This window comes from Lacerta agilis, chromosome 1, assembly GCF_009819535.1.
Source record: "Lacerta agilis isolate rLacAgi1 chromosome 1, rLacAgi1.pri, whole genome shotgun sequence".
In the NCBI taxonomy this organism is placed as follows: Eukaryota; Metazoa; Chordata; class Lepidosauria; order Squamata; family Lacertidae; genus Lacerta; species Lacerta agilis.
Window position 1 is genome coordinate 69531546 of NC_046312.1, and position 13608 is coordinate 69545153.

The 13608-nt window shown below is 39.5% G+C and overlaps 1 protein-coding gene across 10 annotated transcripts in view; it reads right to left on the minus strand.

Moving 5' to 3' along the window:
- The window catches only part of SOX6 (SRY-box transcription factor 6), a 413675-nt gene that overhangs the window by 279935 nt on the left and 120132 nt on the right, over positions 1-13608 (minus strand). The window contains exon 1 of one of the 10 annotated variants that reach the window (XM_033153505.1): positions 9446-9470. The exons of 7 other annotated variants lie outside the window; for them this stretch is intronic. The gene's annotated coding sequence lies outside the window, so the exon portion shown is untranslated. Of the gene's footprint in view, positions 1-9111; positions 9410-9445; positions 9471-13608 lie in introns of those variants that run through there. 2 more of the 10 variants (XM_033153495.1, XM_033153420.1) reach the window with 2 other exon arrangements.

Sequence of the window (13608 nt, forward strand, 5' to 3'; positions counted from 1 at the left end):
GGTCATAGTGCTTCTGAGCCACTACAGTTATTTCCCTTCACCACAGACTATTCACTGTGAGACACAATATACCAACACACCTAGGATTAAAGGGCACTCCCATTTAGAAGAAAAGTTTCCTCTGCAAGCTTGAGGTCTAGCACCACAACAAACCACTAAGTGTTCATGTCAGTCTGACTCTTCTGTATTATTCTTTTTGCCTATTAAAATGCATAGGGGTTACTAGCCAAACTGACCTACAGTGAGTTTATTTCCGATATGCAAATACAGCAACATGGCAGACCCTGAGTCCTTTACAGGGAATGTTACCAGGATGCGGTTCATTGCACTAACATTTCTGTTTGTGGGCAGTCCATGATAGCCAACAATGAAAATCCACCCCAAAAAGTAATAAAATAGAATCTATTTATGACAGCATCCTCCTTTATACCAAATCTTTTTATACTGATTGAGTTTGATGAAAAAGGTAATGAAACAGCAAACACAAAACTAATTTTAATAAATAAATAAAAATGCAGCAATACTTGACATCAGAAGATCCAATGTGCTGCTCTCCAGGTGTTACACTCCTACTGCTATCAACCACATCCAGCATGGCCAGTAATTAGGGATGATGAGAGCTGCATAGTCTGGTGGGCACCACAAGCTACTCCTGCTCTAAATATGCAACTCAGAATTGTGAGTACAACAATGTTCAATCTTTAAAGCACTGATCTTAGAGAAATTCATGTTAATTCAATGGGAATATCACTCATATGGTGCTTTGGGGATCTGGTATCTACCCTCCCATCTTCCAGTAATTATGTAGTCCCCAATTAAAACCCTGGAAACAAAACCAAGCTGTTTTTCTCTTTCAGGCTATTTACACATCAGTACTTTACTCAGAAGTACTAATCAGACTCAACAGACAGTCGTCATAGGGTCATTAATAGTTACTTTAGTCTCTGGCAACTGTAATATGATGATAGCCTTAAATAGCGTGCAAATGATAAGCCAAAAGGAGGAGAAGGAAACCAGCAATATAGCATAAAACCAGTTTGCAGAGCATAACAAAGCAACACTGAAAACAGATTCATCACAGTGACATGCCGTTTACTTACAGGCATTCTGAAATCTCAAGCCACAATTAGAATTTTATTACACACAAACACACCACACACAATTTTGGCACGTGAAACCTGAGCCATGTTGTTTAGGATAAAAGCAAGAATGTTATGTAAGTTGAAAAGCAGAATGCAGTGTGTCTACGAGGGAATAATTTGTTCTTCAAAGTGAGTGCGCTCATGAGGAAATTCTCCAAACTGAAGTAATGGTTATATCACAATAGTACTAATTTGCTTGGCACTGAGAGTTGGCCAGGGTTTCTACACAGATACATCTAATCCACTACATATGCCTGTATTTTGCTTGTTGCCATTTTCAGGACGTATTTGAACAATGCTTTCTTCATCCTATTATGAGATGATCTCCACAGCCATTCCATGACAACTGACACCTCAGTTGTCTGTCACACCTCAGCCAATGCCAAGATTATTCCAGGACAATCACATGCATCATGCAATGACAGAGAAAGGTACGTGCAAATGTATTTAAGTTGCTTATAGACATTATATAAACCAGGTTCCCAAAGTTGCATGAAGAGCTGCTACTAGGGAAAGCAAAATATCTTCCGTGCACTTGCATACATCTTGACAGAGCCCGGAGGGTGTATACTGGCAGCTATGCAATTCCATATTTTTATGTGCTGACAGAAAACACTATAGGGCATGGGAAGAACTAAATTTTTGGCAGGTTATGTTTTACTTCTTTTGCCATAGATATTAAAAGAAGTCATGCTCCACTTTCTCCAGTGATCCAGCTGGTCCCACCCAGTGCAGTCATCAGCCTTCATAGAATTACTTTGCAATATCATGTAGCTGCAAACTCATGTTTAAGACTGATCACATGCTTCTAATGGAAATGCAACCAACCCAGGTCCTTGGTGAGTAAATGGTTGGGTCCAGATCTGTAGCCTTCTGCTTGTGCTGGAGAAATAGAACAGGGAAGTGTTTTTTATTATTGCTCCTTCCTCCTGAAGCCCCACTGTGTTCTTTGAAAAGTTGGTCAAGAGGGTTGGGGGGTCCTTTCGAAAAGCACAGGAGGCAGAGGAAGGGGAATTGGCAAAAATTGCCTCCAGCCTTCTTCCAGCAAGGAAACTCCATCAGTTCCCAATTACATCTGCAAACAATTTTGGTATCTTCAATTCCTTCTATTTATAATGTGAGAAATAGCCTTTTTGTTAGCCTCGACAAGACCACGTGTATGTTCTTCCAAACTCCAGACATAGTTAGAAGTACTTGCACAATATTGATTAGTAGACGTAGGCAACAATTTCCCTTTGTAGAGGTAGCTGACCACTGGCAGAATTGCTGAAGTACAAGATACAAAAGTGTAGAGAACTTTTTAAAATTTCTTCATTAATCCAAACTGTTTCAATGATCTAATAATATGCCAAAAAGCATTGTATCTACCTATTCATAAATCACCACCAAGTTGTTCCACAAAATGGTTCTAACAGCCACCAAAAATAAATACCCTGAACAACAGTCTCATTCTTTCTCTGCAGACACCTCCCAGAGAAAGGCAACACATTCATGCTGCACTTCAGCCATTACATACCACCCTTTCTGCATTACCCACAGATGGACTAGACAGGATTTCTTGTCACATGCCACAAGCATAGACATTCCAGAGGCTTATGTTCCACTGCGATCTTATTTTAGGATCCATAAGAGGCCTATGTCATAGTCATTTGCAGGCTATCCCAAATAAAAGCAGCGTAGCTGCAGCATTTCATCAGCCTCTGCTATTGCTCATTTCCTTTGTAGAAATCCTCCCACTACCGCAGTTCTGTCTGAATCTGAGTAGAGTTGAACAAAATATATCCATTTTATCGGCCTCATTGTTACATTTCATTTGTGAAACATGTAGCTTCTCTTCCTCCAATTCCAGATGTACTAAATTTAAGCTCAGGAAAAGATCAGTAATGTTTTAACAAATGTGTGAAAATGAAAGAGGGAGACTATGAAGATTTATGTGGCATCACAGACCAGTTCAGATGTAATGAGAATCCATGGTTTATCATTAAAAGAGCATGCCACTGTGAGCCTCCAGAGAAACAAGTCCTTTCCCCTGCTTCACACCCAGTAAACCTGTTGTGGAGTTTTCCCCAACTCTCCAGAGCAGATGGGGGGGGCAGAAGAGGGAGGAATCCACACTGTTCTGCACACACAACACTTTAGTTGAATCCTACCATATATGTCTGTGTGTATATAATTTGTTATTATTATTTTTAAATTATATAAACATAAATACAAAATTCCCATAATAAATATATTGGCATTTATATGTCACCTTTCTGAATGAGAATTCCTATCTTATACTGTACATTAAATTAAGAATACATCAACCATAACAACCTCCCTCCCTGCCTCCCCCAAAAGCTGGGGGACTGTTTGTTATATTCCACAACCCATTCCCTGCAGCTATACTTGTGTAGGATAGTAGCTCACAATATTTACCTCAACAAGAAGATAATCGGAACTAGGGACTTTTGTTCTCAGTACCCATAATTAATGAAGACCATATACTTAAAAAAAGAAAAATTATATATAGCTCAAACCACAGATCCATCACATCTAAAAGTAGGTGCCTATTTTTTATTTTTTATTATTATTTTACATTTCCAGAGGACAGGACCGTATGAACCAATCATTATAATGAGAATGTTACCATCTCCTCATTTTAAAACAGTAATCTAATCTTTGACTATAGGAAGAAACAAATGCCATAAAACCAAATACATTTCCGTGTGGCAAAAGAAGACAACATACATCAATCTTGACTCCATTTAACAGGCAATTTTCATTACTCGTTTTTCTTTAAAGTAATATTCATACAATAGTTTATAGATTAATGCTGGAGTTTGTTTATTTCTAGAAAGTGCTTGCTATTTATAACAGGAGTCTTCCAATTCTGGGTCACTATCCCAGTGGGCTACCTGGTAGGAACCCAGGCACTGTGTCTGTTCGAGATAAATATGTTAACTAGTCACTGAACACAGATGCTGGTTTATCAGTTTTGGTTTCATTTTTACACATTTCTAATAAGCATACTTCTTTATCAGAACTGTGGTTCATTTACACTAAAATGTTTATGGTTTTGTGTTAAGATGCATTTTTTGAATAATATGCCTGATTCTTTTCATTTTCCTTTCCCTATGAGATGAAGGTTGTAATTGGCCCATTAACCTTGTGCTAATAAAGTGAAATTTATAATGGATGTTAAATGGATTACTGATTCTTGCAAGCAAACTAGCCTAGATTTATTAGTGCGGGATCAAATGATGTATGAGAGAGAGAGAAATGCTTAAAAGCCCAATAGTTATATGGAAGTTCTAGATAGTGAAGTATTATATTAACATTTCACAAACAGCTTCTAATATGCCGTTCTGATTCAGGGTTGATAAAAATAGGGTTTTTAAATTAAAAACATTGTTTTTATTTAAAAGCTTTTTAATTAAAAAAATTAGTTGCACTAATTGTTCTGTAAAAAAACAACACCTGGTTTAAAATATTACTTAAATGTAATGCTGCAATGTGATGTCAGTGTAATGTGGAAGCCTCCAAAGGCAGCCCCTAGAGCAGGGCCCACCAAACTTTTTGAGGCAATGGCTTGAAACTGTGAGAAAGTGTCTTAGGTTCCAGTCACAAAATGGCTACCATGGGGTGTGCCACAGCACAAAACTACTGCTACAGCTAGCAGGAAGAAAAGACCGGGCCTCAAAATGATGCATCAGCCTCCCATTCAAAGGGAGGAAGGGCATCAGCCACCACCATACCTTCTCACAGGAAGAAGTTCTTTGCAGCTTCTGCTCAGAAAGGGAGTGGGGGAAGAAAGACATGTGTCCAGGTCGGCATCCAACTAAATGTAAAAGGACTTCTGTCTCAAAAAAAGAAAGGAAAACCCCACAATCATACAACTCTCAAGCATTCAGAGGCAAGCCTGCCCAGCCTCCCCACAATTCAATTTAAGGCCAGGTGGAGGTGTCATTAGGTAGCTCCTCCCATGGGACTTCGTCAGATCAGAAAATGCAGGCCGAAATGCTGCAGAAATGTTTAATGGAAAGAAAAACACACATGCCACTGCTGGCCACCTCACAAGAATATGGTACGCTCAATTTCTAAAGAAATTCTAAAGCACCCTGTGAACAAGGCAGGAAAAAAGAAGCCTCTTTCACAGGAAAACTTTCAGACAGTGTTATTATATACACACTTAAAACCATGCATACAATACAGAAAGGAAACCATACCTGACCAGCAGTCTTAAAATCAAAAGAACCAGTTCACATGTTCCTTCAAGGTATTTCTTATATTTAAATGCATACTGCTTTACCACCATATTGCCCTCAAAATAGTTTACAGAGTTCATCACCAGAACCATTCTACTCCTTGTTACAGCCAATCTAATCTCAGGAGGCACCTGGTCTCTCCAGCTGAGCTCAATTAATGGTGCCAGGGGACAAATATGAGGGAATTCATGGGTGGGAATAATCTGAACAATGGATTTCCAATTGACAACCTCCTGCCTGCTGGTTGAAGGGATTCTTGCAAGGAGTGCTGGGCTAGTTGGACCTTGATCTGACCCTGCAAGATTTCCTACATATTACAATGTACTCATTGCTAATACAGCAATAGCCATCTTGCACATCCCTGGACTACTAAAGGACAATGGCCGTAACCTTTTCTGTTTGGAGTGGGGAGACTTGACTGTGTTACTGCCAACCTATGACTAAATCTTCTTTCTTGGAAAGTTGCAGAATGGAATAGTAAGTGTAGTGATGTAGATTTGTTAAACTTTCTTAACTGGTTTTTAAGTTAGTTACTTACTTATAAGAACTCCCCCAGGTCCGTGGATATAGCCCTTTTTCTCAGCCAGCCGTTAAAGCAAAGTTATTTTGGATGGGTGATGCATGAGCTAGCTACTTTGATCTCTGTTGAGATCACACAATATTATACAGCTTAGTTTTGCCTTAATTGTTAAGAAGTTTCACATATGTATTCTTCCTTTACAGAAGCAAAATGGTAAATGATGCAGCTAACATAAAACTGGTGTCACATGCTTCCTGCAGCCAGTAACCAGCTGTGTTAATGCATTCTGGATCAGCTTCAGCTTCTAGTCAACCAAAAAGGGTAACCTTATGTACAGTGTATTATAATAGTTACCGGTAAGTTAAGTAAATACCACAGCATGCAAAACAGTGGCTAGGTCCCTCTTCACAATAAGGAGGCTTCGCTAAAACACCAGCCAATGGTCGTGAAATGCACTTTTGGTCACTGTGGAATGCCTTAACCATAGAGTTTGTGCAGTAGAAGCATCTTGCATTTCTGATTCCCTTCAATTAAATTAAAATATGAAGCAGCAAGCATGGCTTGTATGCATGGAAAAACTCACGATTACAAAGTGATTTAGGGTCATTTTATACACTAACCACATCTGTTGGACTCTATTCAGGGCAAGGGACATGGGAGGACATCTCAGTCACATGCATGCCTCCATAATGACTGCAGAATGTGCTATGTGATCAGGGGTGCATATCCCACCCATGTGGAATACAGCCTGCATTTTTTCCCTTCATGATTCCTCAGCACCACCCCAGATCCAGGATTACAATGGAGCATAAGAAGCTGCTTTATACCAAGTCAGAACATTGATCCATCTAGGTCAGTGCTGTCTACACTGACTGGCAGCAGCTCTCCAGGGTTATGGAAAGGGACATTCCTGGTTCTACCTGCAGATGCTAGTGACTGAACATGGGACCTTCTGCATATAATCCAGATTCTCTATTGCTGAGCTATACTCCCTCCCTAGGGAGAAGTGCCACATGGTGAAGTGTCCCTGTGAATTGTGATTCACAAGGATTCAGCTAACAACATTGGATTTCTGCAGTTGTGACATCACTCCTTTAATTTACCACAGTGATACAATTCTTTGGTTATAGCCAATAGCTGCAAATATATCCAATAGCTGCAATTTTTAAAACTCAGATATTACTTCCCAAACCTGTGGATGGCATAAGCCATTTTAGAAGAGGCCAACCCCTTCTCCCCCCCTCCCAAGGGAATGCCACTTCTAAGATTTTGCCTGCTCCAAAATAGGAAGCTGCCTTATACCAAGTCAGACCATTGGTCCACCTAATCCAGTACTGTCTACACTGACTAGCAGTGGCTTGCCAGGGTTTCAGACAGGTAGTATACCCAGCTCTACCTAGAGACACCAGGGACTGGACCTGGGGCCTTCTGCACAGTGTTCGAAACTCCCATTGTTCCAGGTGCATTTTGCAACAGGGAATTTCATTAGCGCAAGCAGTTTCTGAGCTCTAGATGCAATAATGTGCCAAAGATTTCGGATTAAAACTGCAGAGTGGAAGCAAAGGAGGGACTTTTTCTGCCTCCCCACTTCCAGCTACACTCTGAAGACTGCAGAAGAGACCCTCTTAAGAATATTAGGGAGGTGGGCAGGGGAAGGACTAGACTATGTGAAAAATGAACACAATATTTTAGCTGCAATTCATTCATTTTCAGCTTTGTATTCTTGTTATAAAAATGCACCCCTAGACATTCCACTGTTGTGCGCATAACCTAGGTTTAAGGTGCCATTTAGCGCCTAGCTTTCATATCTCGGCTTCTAACACTGCTTCTGCACGCTAAACAGATGTTCTACCATTGAGCTATCCCAACCACATTTACAATAAACACATACAGTACTTGTAACCACCCAAAACCAAAGGAACAATGCTTTCCCCACACCCTGCTTCAGAATTATAATTTTATTGTTACAGAATTCTATGTAGATACAATGAATTAATCAGCAGTTCTTTCACAGAGTGACAACCTTAATATAAAATAATAGTACAGTGTGTTTCAGACACATTAGCAGAGGCTACAGTTTTACGTTTCCCTGTTCATTTTGTGAAAACCCACTTGCAGAAAGGAGAGGTGAAGGTGGGAAGCCACCGGGTGCACGTCTCTATAATGCTGAAATGGTGAGGCACAAGTATCATTCCTATGGGTGCCTCCACCCTGTGCCTCCACCTCAGTTCAAGTACCTCCTGCTCAGGTGTTACTATGGTGGTAGAAATCCCATGTATGCTGGATTTCTGCCTGCTTCTCTGCATCTATCTTCAGTATGCAAAGAGGAAACCTTCAACATCAGAAATGACCCTAATATAGCCCAGAGATAATACACTGACTGCTACATACAAAGATCCTCATGCCAAAAGAGTGTTCTGGTGGAACAAGCTGGATTAACTGAAAAGGGCCTTGCACTCATGCTGCTCCCTGAGGATCAGACTTGTTTGCTTTAAAGGGATATCAATTTGTTTGTGTCTAATGACTGACTGGAAGAGCGCACAAAATGCAGCCGCCGATAACTGGAAGATGGGACATCTGACAATCATTCTGTGAACATGTCCCTCTTCAGAAAGGCTGGCTAATAATTATTCTTTTCAAACAAGATAAAGCTGTGGTTTACTGAGGTTTCCCCCTTAATATACGTGCCATTGCTGTCTCTTTGTGTCTGTCCTGTTGCTTTTCCTCTCCTTCTACTTAACTCTGGGACATAAAAATGAATTTTATCAAGAGAGGTTGGTATTTTCACAATTGCTGGCTGTCTTAAATGTGGAAGCTCTTATACTCAAAATCTTGTTATTTTATTACTCCTGATTTTCAGTTCTCCCGAGCTTTTGCACTGGAAGAGAAATTATGTAATTTTTCAAGTTGTCACTATGAAGGGTTATTATGTTTAACACCACATTAAAGCTTGTTTTGGTTTTTCTAATCTACCCTTATTCTTAACCACAACCCAACCCAGGCTTTCAAAGGTAGTTTACAAACTAGCAATATAAAGCAAAGTTATTGCCAAATCTGCCTTTAAATGTATTTTGTTTACATAGGGGAGAAGGTGGATTATGCTATGCTTAACATTATATCTGGTTTTTAAAAAATCAGTCTAAAATTAGATGTTTCCCTTAAGGAAAAAGTTTAATCTCCGTAATAAGATGTCTGTGCTTACCTGACTCTGCCATTCCACACGGACAGGCTGAACAGTATTATCAGCTCTTTGGGTACTAATTCTTGCTTACTGGATGGATATTTTTCTCTTGCTGGATTAATAATCAACTTTCTAGATCAGTTCATTTGCAATTCTCTTCTGGTTAACCCTTTGTATTACCTTGCATTTAATCCTGAACTGAATGTGCACTTTCTCACCCATGCGTTAAGAAAAGTAAAAGAACAAAACCAAAACAAACTAAGTTATTATGGGATTTGGTTTAAGAACATTAAAATTAAAGGCCCCCAAACCAAGTCTTGAGTAAACAATAGTAAATAATATAGAAAGTACTTACACATTAAACCAATGTTCCAAGTTCGAGCAACTATTGGCATCTACTCACCTCATGGGAAAACTATCAGTTTTTGCTCCATGACCCAGAGTAGTAAGAATTAGTAATACTCTCCAAGTGCAGAATAAGTGTGACTGACTTCACCATATGACTAGTTAGCTGCAAAATTATCAGTTATCAGTTTATGCAAGACTGTCCATCTGTGTTGTCAGACAGAGAGAGTGAAAAGTAAATGTGGCTAGGAGCAAGAAGATAACAGGCAGGCACCCTGAATCGCTTTTTTACAGTTCAAGTGAGGCCAGGATTATTGAAAGGGGAAAACCTAGAAATTATTGAGGTTTCCCTCCTTCTCACCCACCTAACTATAGTAATGAATAGCCAGTGCTAAAAAAGTAATTTATCAGATAATTACAACAGATCATGGAGAATTTGTATTATGAGAAAGAAAAAAAACTAGAAAATAGGAAGGAGTAATGTTTGTTGACTGACAGTGTCATAGGAAAGGAACTTGAAATCTTGGTATTTTAGTGGGAGTGTGGTGGATTTTGCTTTGGTTGGAATAAAATGAAAGGAAATAAAACTAGGATAGCTAAGGTGTCGTGTTAAAGAAAAGAGAATAAAGGGAAATAACAACCTTTCTATCTTGCCTATTCTTTTTAAAAAGCGATGCGTTAGGTTTAGGGAGCCCTGGGCAAAATCCAAGAGATTGCAGCCTTTTCACTTTAACAAAAATGATTTCCCTGCAAAAAGCATGCTAGAGCTGTTTTATTAAACAGCCCTGAAGTACCTTTATGTTCCCCACAGACAAAAGGCAGAACCTCTTCAAGATCAGGCCTAGCACAAAGAGGCTTGACCTCATCTTTGCACAGAATAAGTAGCAAATGTAATATTTTTACATGGGAGTAAAGCGCTTTGTAGCAGCAGCTCTTAAAACCATTTATAGTAAACTTTCCATAAGATGTGCCGCAGATAATAAAATGCCGTAAAGTGTGAAGCAAATTTCCTTCATATTTATAGTGAATATTATTCTTTGCGTGTTTGAAGGAAAACCTTTTTAAAAAGCCAATAATGTGAGAAAGCACAGCAGCTAAATTTATTGTTAAGCATCACATCACTGATACTCCTGGGGGTTTTTCTTCATGGGAAGAAAGCTTAAATAACATTTTCTAACACATTGGAGTGCTTCCCAGAGATGTGATGGCCTACAGAGGTGGTGCCGTAGAAAAGCACACAGGGAATGGCAAGTTAGTAAACAAGCTTTTTTTATTTTCCAGATGGTAGACACAAATAAATCCAACTCTGTTTAATAAAACTGAACTATAGTTATCTTTTGTTCTCTGCAAGGTACATTATCTCTCTTTCCTGTTTCACCTGACTAATCTGGAGGTATTTGTTCCATCACCTGACTTAGTTGTTGGCTAGAAATAATAAGACAAAACAATCTGCTATTGTTACATGAGACAACCACCTTTCATGTCCTTGAGCTCACCATGACCTTTCACCCTGCCTATCCCTCAATGGTCTCTTCTGACAATTAAAACTACACTCAGGCTGAATTCCAGATTGTCATATAAAGAGCCCTGTCCTTTCAAAACAAAACCAATTTTTACACCAAGGTGGGGGAGAAACACAAGTCCATTGTTCCCTCACAGATGGAAGTTAGAGTTACTAAGGCAACAGCTCTAATCCTCCTTTTAACCACCTTTTTCACATCATTGGACTATCAAGTATGCTACCTTTTAACTCATAAGCTCAAAAGCTGGTAGTCTAACTCACTGCTCTAATTAGCTACGATTTTCACAGTACAGACAACATGATGAGCTAATCGAAATTTGCAAAATAATGACGTACCTCCAGCAAATATTCCTCCTCCTGAGGCCCAGTCTTAGAATAACAATAATGGGACCATTATTAGAGGAGGGCATTAAAATGCTGCACTGCTGCTAAACAGAGAACTTAATTGTTCTGGTCTTGTCCATTGAATCAACAACCTATTGTTGAGAACTTGAAAAATAAAGGACTAGAGAATGGGTGCCATAATGATTGGTCTGTGCTGCCATACCAGCACTCCGCAGAATTGTTTTTCCTTTTGAAACTCTTGATGGACTAGTAGTTTTGTTTAAAAGTAATATAAAAGGCAATTGTTTGGGTAAAAAGTCCTATTTATTGAAATCCTTCGAAGCAGTTGCAGGGATTCCCCCCCCCCAATCTAAAAAAAATGTTCAGACACAGGAATACCATCTGAAGAGGTCTACATTTATGCTAAATATCACTTCTTGCCAGGCTACTGTAATGAAGGAGGACACTTCCTTAGTCTTGGATCAATAAAATGTCAGCTTTTGTAGACCCATTATGGGGGACATCAAACTAAGTGGTAAAATTGGGAAGTTACCAAAGTTTTCCTCAAAACATTATCTTTAATAGTAATCTGGAATTACTTATAACTCACTATTCTTATGAAACGTGAATAAATTCAGACATGGTAAAGTACAGCTCAACTTTCTCCTGAGAGCAAGCTATTGAAATTGATGGAAGATATGAAAATGCTTGACCCCTTCCTATTAAAAATAGCTGTATATCAGTTACAGCCAGTGACTAGCAATTATTCCTTCAATTTCAGTTCTGTCCTCCATTTATCTATTTTTTATTTTTTTAAAAAAAACCAAACTCGCAGAAGAAAGGGGGGGGTTGCAGAGAGACATTTGCCCAGGTGGAAGAAGGTACATCTGCTCATGCAAGGAGGAGGGTTTGATATTTCTGCTAGCTTTTCCCCAGCTACATTCTCCATCCCACACCATCCCAGAGGGTCTCCTGATACTCAAGAAGGCTGATATTTTATATGTGGCCAATTATATTTAAAGTATAACAACAAAAATCAATATTAATATGCAAAATTATAAAAATAGGCAAATTGTTCCAACTCTATGCATGATTAAGAACGTTTGAAATTGTCTGATGGACCGGCCCACAGTAAAGAAGGTAAGCTTGAAATCATTTTCCATTAGTGGAGATTTACTGAACCTTTTGAGCAGTTTGGTGATTCACACAATATATGCTTATTTATGTGGAATATGGAGGCCACCCTTTTAATGTGTCAAACACATCACTGTTTATTTTACTCTGTGAGTTTTAATTATCTCCCCAACCTCTTCTTTTTGGCTGTTGAGCTTGCCAATCTATGCCAATAAGAAAAACAGTTTTGGGCATTCACACACTTTCTCCCACTTCACAGCAGCTCTAATATGAGACCTATTAGGGAGAGAAGAGCTCCTCCTACCCCAACAGCTGGCCAGCCATGCCTTCTGCAGCATGACTAGGGTCTCTCCATTCTTACTGGAAGGCATAAGGTTGGAAAGGATAAGGCATGGGTAGGCAAACTAAGGCCCAGGGGCCAGATGCGGCCCAATCGCCTTCTAAATCCAACCCACGGACAGTCAGGGAATCAGCGTGTTTTTATGTGAGTAGAATGTGTTGTTTTATTTAAAATGCATCTCTGATTTATTTGTGGGTCATAGAAATTCGTTCATATATATTTTTCAAAATATAATCCGGCCCCCCACAAGGTCTGAGGGACAGTGGACTGGCCCCCTGCTGAAAAAGTTTGCTGATCCCTGGGATAAGGCTGTCAATGGCTACCATCCACAATAGCTATGTTCTACCTCCATTTCACAGGCCAGGCAGTATGCCTCAGAATACCAGCTGTTAGGAATCACAAGTGGGGAGAGTACGGCTGTGCTCAGGTTCTGCTTGTGGGCATCCTTCACCATCTGAGAACAGCATGCTGGACTAGCTAGGCCATTAGCCTGACTCAGCAGGATTCTTCTTTGTCACTGAAATCATAGGACAAAGCTGGCCACAGATGACTGGGAAGTGGAGGCATAGCAATATACAGAAATACAAGTCACAGTTGTATGGAAAGGGATCCTGACACCCAGGTGAAATGTTTGACTGTTGAGCACATTTACCAGTACTTACACACACACACACACACACACACACACACAGCCTGGATGGTATTTAACCCTAGTCCTAATGAGAGTGGACCCACTGAAGTTAATGCACATAACTAAATTAGGTCCATTACTTTCAATGGGTTAACTCTGAGTAGGACTAGATTTGGATACCATCTGCTGTATTGTTATAGTCTGCAAAAATGTACAGTGGAC